Below are 11,945 nucleotides of genomic sequence, written 5' to 3' on the forward strand. Positions count from 1 at the left end.
ATGCTGAATTTTCAATCTTCACATATTGCAACTTCATCTGGATGTCGTTAACAATTGGTTATCAGTAACTAATTATAATGTTCAAAATAAAATGAATGGATGTGACACTACGAAGTGTGAGTTACTTACAAAGGTGTCTTCTGCTTCACTATAGATGAATGTCATATGATCTGAATGAGTGTGTGTCTCTTTATAGAATGCACTTATCGTCGGTTTCTGTCCATCTATTTCAGTTTATAAATAACAAATTAAGAATTCATTAGATCAAACATATTTAACATTATATTATATAAAAAATAAACTTAGAGAATAAGAAATTTACCATCGTATGATATCTCTAAAGGTATAAAGACAATCCACTAATATGTCAGAGTGTCTAGTTTGCTCTATTCTTCAAATTTTTCTTCGATGCCTATTGTTAACCAAATAAAGATTAATTAGTAAACAAAAAATTAAAAATTTTGAATATTTATTTATTTATAAATATACATCCAATATTTACCATCCAATAGTCTTCGATGAAAAACGTGCAAATCCATTTTCACTCACAAAAGTTGAATCTATCAAAAGAATGTTATTATACTACATTGTGGTTTTAAAACTTCTAGTAATACTAGTATAAACTTTTTTGCACCTTTGAGTATGATAGTTGAAGTTGTTTCTCCATGCACCACTGTTGTTTAATTATATATTTATCTAAATCAAACTCTTCTTGTATTAAATTATCAAAATACAGTTAGTAACACTTTTTTTATGGATGAATTTGTTCATCAAAATATAGTTAGGCAATATACTTACATAAACTACTCGCATAATATCATTTTCTCATCGTCTGTGACCTTCTTTTATGAGTTGTGAGTGAGTATGTCAAGTTTTCTGATGATGCATGAAATCCAACTAAAGAATACTGAAGAACCTTCGTCTATAACCCCTTTCATCACAAGTTTGATAGTTACTGATGCCTTTCGTTGCATGATTTGACTTTAGTGAGCTACACAATTATTTTTCCTACGCTTGTGTTGAGAAGATTCTGCAGTTATTAATTTGTAGTAAGAAATAAAATAAATATTAATAAGAATGACAATAATAAAATTTTAATTATAATAAATAAATACTTGATTAATATTTATCTGAAGTCGTTGTGGATGACTCTGGAGTTGCAGTGGCACGTGTTGCGTGGGTGGTCAACTCTTTCTCCCTGAAAGTGTCACCTACTTGTGATATGAAGTCAATCTTGGCTATGTGTTCACCTTGGCTAACGGGTGGTGAATCAATCCTAACGGAGGAAGAACCCCTACATTCTCATCATGAATATGTTGACATCTATAACAAACAATATTAGATCAGACTATACTATACATAATTGAATCATACATAAATATTCACTATCATATAAGAACAACATTAAATTTGATATATATTACAAATAACTCATTCATAAATTGTAGATATATCAACTGAACAACAACAATAAAATAACAGAAGGTCATATACATTTTTGAACATCAATTAAGATAGCACACAATTATGAAATATAAACAAGGGCCATAAACCAGAGCCAGACCATACCCAATAAAACCATATTTTTTTATCATTTTTATATTGAAAAATTATGAGTCTTAATTGAAAACTCAGGTCGAGGCCGAGTCTAGTTTAAAATGTCACAAACTATACCAGGGTCTATGTATTAATCAGAATTTTGGATCTGGACCTTGGTCTTAATTAATCAGGTCTTGTTATTTATCACCTTACTCGATCCCTATAGGGTTTCGTATAGATTGGGTCCGGGATAACCCAACCTGTTTACACCCCTAGACACAACAATCCCCCTACTGTTATTATATGATATCAAATTATCTAGGCCAATGTTATCATTATGGGTATCGGCCCTCAATCGTTTGACCAACGATTCAGTTGTACGGGTTCCGATACAGCTGATCTAGTGAATTGTTTTGTATCAACGAAAAAATAATTAAAAAACATTAAGTGTCAATCAGAACATGACATGTGTTAAAACTATTAAAATAATATTTAAAATTTATTAAAAAATAAATTATATTATTTTTAAATTTATTAAAAAATAGTTGATTCAGAAGATGCATATCGATTTTCTGCAGATGTGATACGTATCGACTGATACGCACTGATACTGACAACATTGATCTAGACTATGTAAGGGAAGACACGACACGAAAGTATCCTGTGAGGTTGTTTGTGCAACCACATCTGCTTATCGGGGTTCACGTGGGGGCAAGGAAAGCCAAGCCATCATTTTGTCTTTCGTGTAGAGTGATATTCTCTCAGCTTACATTAGAGTTGGCATTAGGGTTGTCAGGATCTGATTCAGATTTAGGTAGGTTCAAACCTGGATCTAAGTGCAAGTATCGGGTCTGAAACTGAATCCAATTGGGTCTGTCATATAGAAAACCATACCCTGACCTTATAAGAATTACATGAACCACACCTTGGTCCATACCTAGTAAAAGATTACTTCTTTTATCTTTTCTCATGGGTCTTAACCAAAACTCAGGTCAGGTATAAAATTTCACAAACCATACTAGCTCCATATACTAAGGGTCCGGCCCAGAATCTAATCAGACTTCATTCTTTATCACCAAACCTTGACCTTATAGGGTTTGGTACGGGTCATGTCCGGGTCAAGCTCAACCCAATGACACCCCTAGTTGGCATTGATGTACCTAGGGCTTCGTTTAGGAGTTGGGAGTTGAAGAAAGTGTATGCATAAGCGCCCCAACAATCTCTAAGAGGTGGTAGTTACCAATTACTATCTCTCAATGCAAATACAACACTTTCCTCCATTCCTCTTTTTCATTTTCATAAACTACTTTCTCAATGTCATTCTCTCAAACAACTACCACTGTGGCCCAAATCTTCAACTCCCACCATAAATATTCGCTGTCGCGAACTATGGATGCAAATTTAGATCCAAAACAGCTAAATACATAGGGATTTAGATCAAAATAGGATCTGAAACAGCTAAAAAATTGCAAAACCTCTATCCTGAATCGGACACATTTGAATCCATATATATCCTGAACAAAGTCTAAACGTGCTACATTCGTTAGGCTGGAACACAAGGGCGATAAAACCTAGCTTTCATTGTATATATTTTGTCAATTATTCCTATTTATTTACCTCCTCTAACTTATTTGTGTTTATGTTATGACTAATCAAACTTATGTGGTTCTCTCCACCCCAACTAAGGTCCAAACCTTTCAATTGCCTACCTTCCCACATAAAATATTAGAAGAAAAGAAGAAATTTGAGGTGGGGGGAATGGGGGATGACTTTTTATTTCAAAATGATTATATATATATATATATATATATATATATATATATATATATATATATATATATATATATATTAGAGAGAGAGAGAGTAGGTGCTTGTGATAAATGTTTGATGGGTTTTCAAGGGTTTTTTTATTTTATTTTTAAATTCTAACCGTACATATGTGATCTATGTACTTGATTTTATAGAGATTAGCTCTTGAAGTGTTTGATTCCGACACATGGGTGGGTTTTTATAAGGTTCAAAAAATCAATGGTCCAACATCTTTGTGAATTTTCGAGTCTCCAAATATCATTTTTTCATCGAAAACAAATAAATCGACCATGCCCAACACATTTATGGGGTCTAAACTGCAAAAAAAATACCAAAAGAGCAGAAAAACCCATCAAGCACGTATCGCAAGCACCTACACGCTACTATATATATATATAGATAGATATATATATAGAGAGAGAGAAGCCTCTAACAGTGGATGAGTTTCTCATCGAAGGATGCGCGTTCACTGATTTTGGTTGATTTAGTGTTATTAGTGACGGTATCAACTGCCGCTAATGACGGGGGTGGAAAAGCAACAATTAGTGGTTGTTGCTACCACTGTAATTCCTGTTATACATTAAAAAAAATGTTGCTGCCGATCCGCACAGGATCAATGGCAGAGAAACATCCGATAACCGTGGACACTTTGTGCATCCACTGTTATGGGGCTTCTCTCTCTATATGGGTTTATATTTGATACAAGTGATTGTACTTACAATCTAGTTTGAATCTTAAGAAACAAATTGTTTTAACACAATCTAACCTCACAGATGTACTCAGCATGCTCGATTTAATAGGAATGGCTCTTGGATCATGTTTTTTTGATGACATGTCATTGGAGAAAATCAATGCCTTCATGGCCTTTGATTTTTTGATCTATGTTGGTGTAAACTAGGTCCATGATAAATGTCATCTCTAAATATCTTGGTTTCTAGTGCAAGCTGTTTTAAATTTCATACGACCAATCATGTGCCTTATATATCTGTGTAAATAGTTAAAATGGACATGATTTTAGTTAATATTATTGTTATTTAAATAAAGTTAAAATCCAAAGTCATTGAATGGACCCTAGATATGTTTATTTTTACTTGTTAAAAAAGAATGGCCCAAGGGACCATGATTATCTATTGCTTTCGAGGGTATTCAAATGTTGGTGGGAACCATTTTTTTTCTTTTTTTCTTTTGGTGGGTGGGGAGCCGTTGGTCAACCCTTGATGTCCCCCTCAACCACCAAGGAGTAGACCCAGCTTCAACCTTACAACAAGGAAGCTTTTCAAACTATAGCAGGACCCGCTGGCCTCTTTGAAAATTGAGGCCACCACCTAGGGCCTCCTATCTTGGTGGGGCCTCCTTTTTTTCTTTCAAAATTTTCTAGTCAAAGCGTGCCACAAAAATAAATAAATAAATAAGATAATGTGTGTTAACTTTTGTAATATTTTAATATTTAAAGAAAAAAAGATAAAAATACATGGATGTGGAAGGATCCCTTGACCAACAGAAAGTACAAGTTGGACAAAACTACTTTCTATTTTTTTGTTTTTATAAAAAATTACACGGGCTTACAGTTCATGGATCTCAATCAAACTCCGAGTTTGTTTAACATTTACTTAGTAAAGAAAGCCATATTTTAATCTGACTAGCTACCAATAGGATGGATTAATTCCATTTCAATATTCTTGCATCTGAAAATGCAGTTCAGTTCAACTCAAATTCCTGCAAGAGCTAAATTCTTTACTGTAATTGTGTATTCAAGTAGGATATATACTTTAGTAGGATCTAGATCAGGATGCAAACAGTTTAGATCATATTTTAGAGGGCCTCCTATATATGAACCCAATTAGTAAATATGAGGATATTAAGAATTTAAGAAAAAAAATGTGCAACCCCTTCAACAAATAAAAGAATCTTTATGTACAATGGAAAAAAAAATGTAGGGCCTCAACTTCTCTTGACCCGCTCCTGAACTCGCGAGGTCCCTTTAACTTGGTGTTCATGAGTTGCCCCTATCAATGAACAGAAGCGCAAATGAGTGCCGAGAAACATATTCGAGAATGAAAATGAAAAACTTTTTAAAATCCATGCTAAATGAAAAGCATTGTATGTGCTTACAGATGGAACAAAAGTACAAATATTAACAATATGCATAAAGCTTACACAAAGATTACTTGTTTACTAACATCATCATGAATAATAAGAATTAATAACTGAAAATGATCGTATTGTATGTCAAAAATGATGTTTTTAAAAAAAACTTTAAAATTTATGAAAATCCACCTCATGACGAAAATCGCAAATGTTAAGACACTAAAATAGCCATTTTAACCTTTGCATGTGTGGACCTTTAGAGGATATATGAATTTACTCGGTGACAAACTTTACTATCAATTTTTGACTAAAAAAAGTAAAGGATTTTAGAAAACACAAAAAATAACAAAAAAATTAAACAGAAATACCTTTCAACGACTTTAAATCATTGAAAAATGATGAACAGACACTAAGATACAACTCCGACAATAATCCGAAAAAAGGAAATGAACATGTATAATCATGCCCAACCCAATTATTCTATGTTGTTTTTCAGCCACTTGCACCAGAAATTAAGAAAAATAATAAAATAGATAGATAGATCGACTCATTAGCTTTCTAATGCTACTAAGATTGATTTGATCTGAAATGTCCTTTGAAAGTTAGACTTTTCGGTTTTATCACACCCTTTAACTAAAAGGTAGATTCTTACGATTTTTTCCACACTTCACAAAGTCTACATAAAATATATGTAAAATGATCATTATTGGAGAAGATAAGAAAGTTTACATGAAATAAAGAAGACGATGAGAAATAGGGATGGCACTGGACTGGGGTAGGAGATGAGGACAAGGTCTCTACCCCCACCACATCTCAAAATTCTGCCCTCCATCCCCGCATGACTCTTGATTTTAACCTTAATCCCTGGTCCAAACAGGGCAAGGCAAGGCGGGGCTTGGAGATGGGGCGGGAAAAAATGTAAGTCCATCCCTGCTTTAATCCTTGCATGGGTTTTGATTTTAATCTCCATCCCCGTTTTATGTTCTCCATCCCGAGTTCACTGCCATCCCTAATGAGAAAGTCCACTTATATTTTATGAGAACTTTGTGAGAACTTACTCATAAAGTTTTAATCTCTAGTTTCTGGTTAAGAATCATGCTTCTAAAGTGAGAGTAACTACTTTGTGCACTTTCTTTTTTTGTTTTTCTTTTTTTGACATAAAAAGTTGGGGTTAGGCAGACCCCTACCAGTTTATTGAAAAAAATGAAATGAAGAAAATTTATAATGAAGGAACCCAATCTGGGTTCTTAGAGGACCAGTGATGTTTCTCCACGGTGATGGCTGAGACAGCGAGAGATCTAGTCATTCTGTTATATGCTTTAGGGATATAAGAAACCACACACCGTTCGAAACTGCTAAGGCAGCCTATGAGAAGATCTAATTGAATCATAGGCTTCCCTCTCCCTTCCAGTCTACTGTTAATCACCAAAACTGAGTCTTTCCGCGAGCTCTCAATGAGCACCCTTGAGGAGATTGAAATATGAGATAAGATTTTGGTCAACTAAACTCTCTATCGGCTAGATCCGACCCTTCAGTAACCTTACCTGCTTGAATGAACCTGCTGATGGAATCACGGATGATGTAACCCACTTTCCAGCCAGATCTATACAAACTGACTATATTGATCTTATACCATAGATGAGGAGGAGGTGTCCATTGCCCTGCACCAAAATCTAACCTTTTTAAACTTTCACATTTTGAGAATTTTGAGAATTTTTTTTTCATACGTAAATAAAATACTTCTCAAAGGCAATGAATCAACAGAATCGTTAATAATGGATACATTCTAACCATACCAAATGCTAGAGGTACTGCATGAGCGCAAAGCGCAAACGTATATTATGCTACTAGCATCAGGTCCAGTACAGAACTACCTATAATCTAAACCGATTAGATTTTAATATACAAAGAAAGTCATAACAAAAGGTTTTAGTAGTCATAACAAAAACAAAGTCTTAAAGATAATGTGAAAGCTAATTATTCTGAAAAAGGTTAAGATATTGGGCAGAATCACGAGTAAAATAATTAAAAAAAATTACCTGTTCTCTGCGAGACAAATCTCATTTTGAGAACTTGGTTTGATGTGAAGCTCTTGTCCTAAAAAATAATCTGATTTCAAATTTTCCACAGCTGCCACACATTTGTTTGAAAGCTCAGTAACCAAGCCCGTTGAAGAGTCTTATCACGTAAACAGTAGTTTTATTTCTGCAGAGCTTGAGAAAGTGATCCCTAAGTGCAATGCCAAAGTCCATAGAGTCCAATGATTAAGGCCCAGGTCTGTTGCGCCACTGGGCAAGCAATGAATAAATGGTCCATCGTTTCCTCCATTTTCCTACATAGCAGGCAGCGGCTCACCAAAAACCTGCATAGAGATTTGTTAATGGGTCGGTCTAGGAGCTGAACAAGAGGTTGATTGCCAGCCCACAGATCCAGCCAGAATGGAAACCGGGTTCCTTTGCCTAAGTGCCATCGTAAAGAACCTCAAATGAAATTAATGCCTTTAAGTATGCTCCTCCAACCATAAGATTTCCTGGCTACCATATGACAAACCCACACTGAACTCTCTCTCAAATATTTTGTATGAATCAGCTTGCACCATGGTGTATCACTGTTTTGCACCACATTCCAGCCCATACGTGCTAGGCATGCATAATTATGTTCTTGTAACTGCTTTAGGCCAAGGCCTCCTTCCTTTATAAAGGTCGACACACTCTATCTTATGATATGATATGAATGTGATGCTTGGTAGAGGAGTCTATGCCACAAGAAAGATCGCATCCATTTGATTAATGATCGAACACGGTATAGTAAAGCACATCATCCGGTAAACCAGAAAGGAAGCTAATACAGATTTTATAAGAACAATAAGGCCGACCATGGACAAGACCTTACTACTGCAATTTTCCAGGTGTTGGCGAAATTTCATCACCAGTGGCTCGTAATAGGATTTTCTGAGAGGGCCCTTAAAAAGGGAGAGGCCTAAATGCTTGATAGGCAAAGATCCCACTTGCCATCCACACAAGTTAGAAATGTATTGAATCCTTGATAATGGAACGTTGAAAGGAATAAATATTGATTTCCCAGGGCTCACTAAATGACCAAAAGCCTTTTCAAACTCTCAAATTATTCAAGCAAAATGAGGAATCGTTTGCAAAGGAGTGGTTCCATTTGAATCAAATAAAAGTTGGGGTTTTTACACCCCTGCCACCGCCCAGCTGGTCAACCATTGACCAGCTGGTCCTCATGGCCACAAACGTCCACTAGAGGGGTGCCATATGGATCTGGGTCACCACATGGGTCTGGGCCATCTCCAGATCCAAAAATGATAATTAAATATTATAAAAGAAAATGCTCATTTAATACTTTAAAAATAAAAATTGTCTTTATCACATAATATATTCATTTTCAAATTCCCAATCACCATATAATTTTCAAAGCTTTATAGAGAAATTTTTCATCGTTTGCGAGAAATGCTCTCGTTACGACTCACGTACTATCAATATGCAATTTTAGTAATTCACATGCACTGACGATGTTTTTTCGTCGTTTAGGTCCCAAATTCGAAGACAAACTAAATACATATATTATGAACTTACCCTTAAATTTTCAGAAGTTAATTCGTCTAGAATTTAGCTCTTCTTACTCATATATTATACTTACACGATTTCAAATATCGTTCATTATGAACCAAATTTCAGAGCATAATTCACATAATATCTAATTATGCGTGCTACAACCTTGTAAACATACAAAGGTATACACCTCAACTCTACGCAAACAGTGAATTTCTCAGAAAAATTCACGGGTCTAACATTCAATGCTAAGTAATGCATTTAATAATAAATTAAAATGCTTGTTAATTGTTTGTCCTAAGTGTTAGAACACATATTGACTATTTTATTTCACTCATTGTAATCGAGTGTTAATAAAAAATTTGTAACTTGTTCTTCAAGACCTACATCACATGCATCTTGCAATAATCAATTTGTGAAGAGCCTCGCATAATGCTATGAATGTATCTTTTTTCATGTGTAAAAGGTCAAAACAATTTCATCGGTGACCTAACACACAATCATGCATAAAATCATTGCCCCTATATCTAAAATCATGAACTATTTCCCTATGTGACTTTCTCAAACTACGTAGAGAAATGATCAACACCACTATAGTAAGTAAGTAAACAAGTTTTTTTAAGGAGCCATTATACTTCTCCATACATAAATATAATCATGCAATAAACATGAATAACATGCATAAAATCTAAGAAATATATATGAGTAACATGTAACACTGTGATAACATGAATGCAAGCACAATCACTGTAAAGTATATACTTCTGCATACATATATATAATCATGTACTAAACATGAATAACATGTACACACTCGAATAAGAATAACATAAACACAATAAACACGTATATTGAATATTTAACACTATTATAACATGCAACATTTTAATTAAAAAATATTTAACATGCAAAAAAATAATATTGAATATTTAACACAATGATAACATTAAACAATCAACATAAGTGATGACTTGTGCAAATGCATACATAAACATCAAGAGATAATTTATAGTCCAACCATTCGACCCGACAATCTGGATCCATGCTCAGGAACATAGCTATGTTCTCAAGGGCTATTAGTAAGTCTAATGCCCTCATGTGTGTGAGAGTAGGAATCTGGCCATTATTCAATATTCCTTTTAATACAATATTACATTGTGTTTCCAATTTGTAGTAAAATTCATCATTGGTGGTCTTCACATATGCATAAATGCTGCCTAGCATATCCACGATTTGATCAATACTGCGAATTTTGCGCTTTTCATGAATTAAAACTCTATTAGATGAGGGCATGCTAGGTGATGGGCTACTCATGGGTGTCTCACTACCTGGAGCTTGTTATGATGAGTTTGGTTTCTCTATGCCATGTTTGACAGGAGTTGGTGGTGGTTTTTCTTTCGATTGAATGATCTTATAACTATCTATAGCAGTTGATTCCCCATAAATCTCCATAATATGTTCATAATATCTTTATTTTTCTAGTTTCTAATAATTCTTTCATATTGAGTTTTTTCTCACATATTTAATCCATATTTCAATATATGCTACAAGCGTCTTCTATTTTGCATCTCATCCAAACCTCGAAGTGTTTAATATGTGGTTTATTATACATGCTTTAACTTGTTCTAAATTTTTTTCAAGGTGAATTCAGTCCCAAACTTCTCTTTCATTTGACTCTCCAACACCTTTATGACCTTGTGTTCAAATCCTCTGAACTTTTCATTTTAGGTATTCTAGATTACTCTAACATACAATCAAACAAGTAGTTTACCTGAGATGTACTCCATTGCATTTTTTCAGTCTGACTAGGTTGCAATTCTTGTACTTCACTCATTATAATATCTGCCATTTTGGATTCACAATTTAAGATGAGGCAATAATGTGATAATAGCATCACTGATCACTACATGTTTATACATGCACTCAGAAGAAAAAAACAACTTAGATTTCTCAGCAAAAATGGAGAGTGAATATACCCATGTGAGTGGATTAATCATGCAAAGAAATGAGATATTGTATGCAAACTACAATGGCTATTTACATCATATATGCATTGTTTCATAGCTAGAAGAAATCAGATTTTTATGTCTGAATAGTTGAATATTACAAGCTCCAAATGGCCTTTGTGAACCATCAACATCATGGTTCATGCCATCACCCTCACCATCCAAAGTTGGGCTTCATATCACACTAACTTCAATTCAAACTCACTGCACACTAAATCAAAGAATAATAAGCATCTAATTAACCCAATTGCAAACTAATTAATATACATTATATTATGATCATCAGTCATAAAAAAAAGTTTAGCTTTTTATATAGGTTGTACAAATAATCTTTTAATATGCATATTTTTTCTTCCTAGACTTCTATATCATGTCCTATATCATACTAAGTACCAACAGCTTTATTTGGCTATAAATGAATGGCCCACCCACAAGTTTTCACTTACAAACAATCAGCCTAAAAAAACCTCCTTAGACTCTTACATAAATGAGAAAACAAGTCGCCAATTTCTCATGGCTAACTTCTTGATGTTTGGTTAGATGTAGCATGTTCATACATAATAATATACAACTGCCTAAAACCTATATTGTACAAGAACCTAAAAAAATCTTGCATCAGTATAAATGCAAAGATGATTTTTCGTCATAAATCCCATGTTCGTGTCATGAACTGAAAATTGCCATGACCGCCTTACCATGCAAAGATGCCTCACTGATGAAAAATTTGTTTTACTCAAGATTTGCAAAAACAAGGGTTAGAATCCCTAAAAGTTAAGCATACCTGAATATCCTTAAAATCTAAGCATAACCAAAAAAAAAATATCAAATTTAGCATGATTTGCAAAAACAAGAGTTAAAATCCCTAAAATCTAAGCATGCCTGAATACCCCTCATTAAAATCTAATCCTACAACATGGAGAGAGAGATACAT

Source organism: Nuphar pumila, chromosome 14 (genome assembly GCF_984573655.1).
Source record: "Nuphar pumila chromosome 14, dmNupPumi1.hap1.1, whole genome shotgun sequence".
In the NCBI taxonomy this organism is placed as follows: Eukaryota; Viridiplantae; Streptophyta; class Magnoliopsida; order Nymphaeales; family Nymphaeaceae; genus Nuphar; species Nuphar pumila.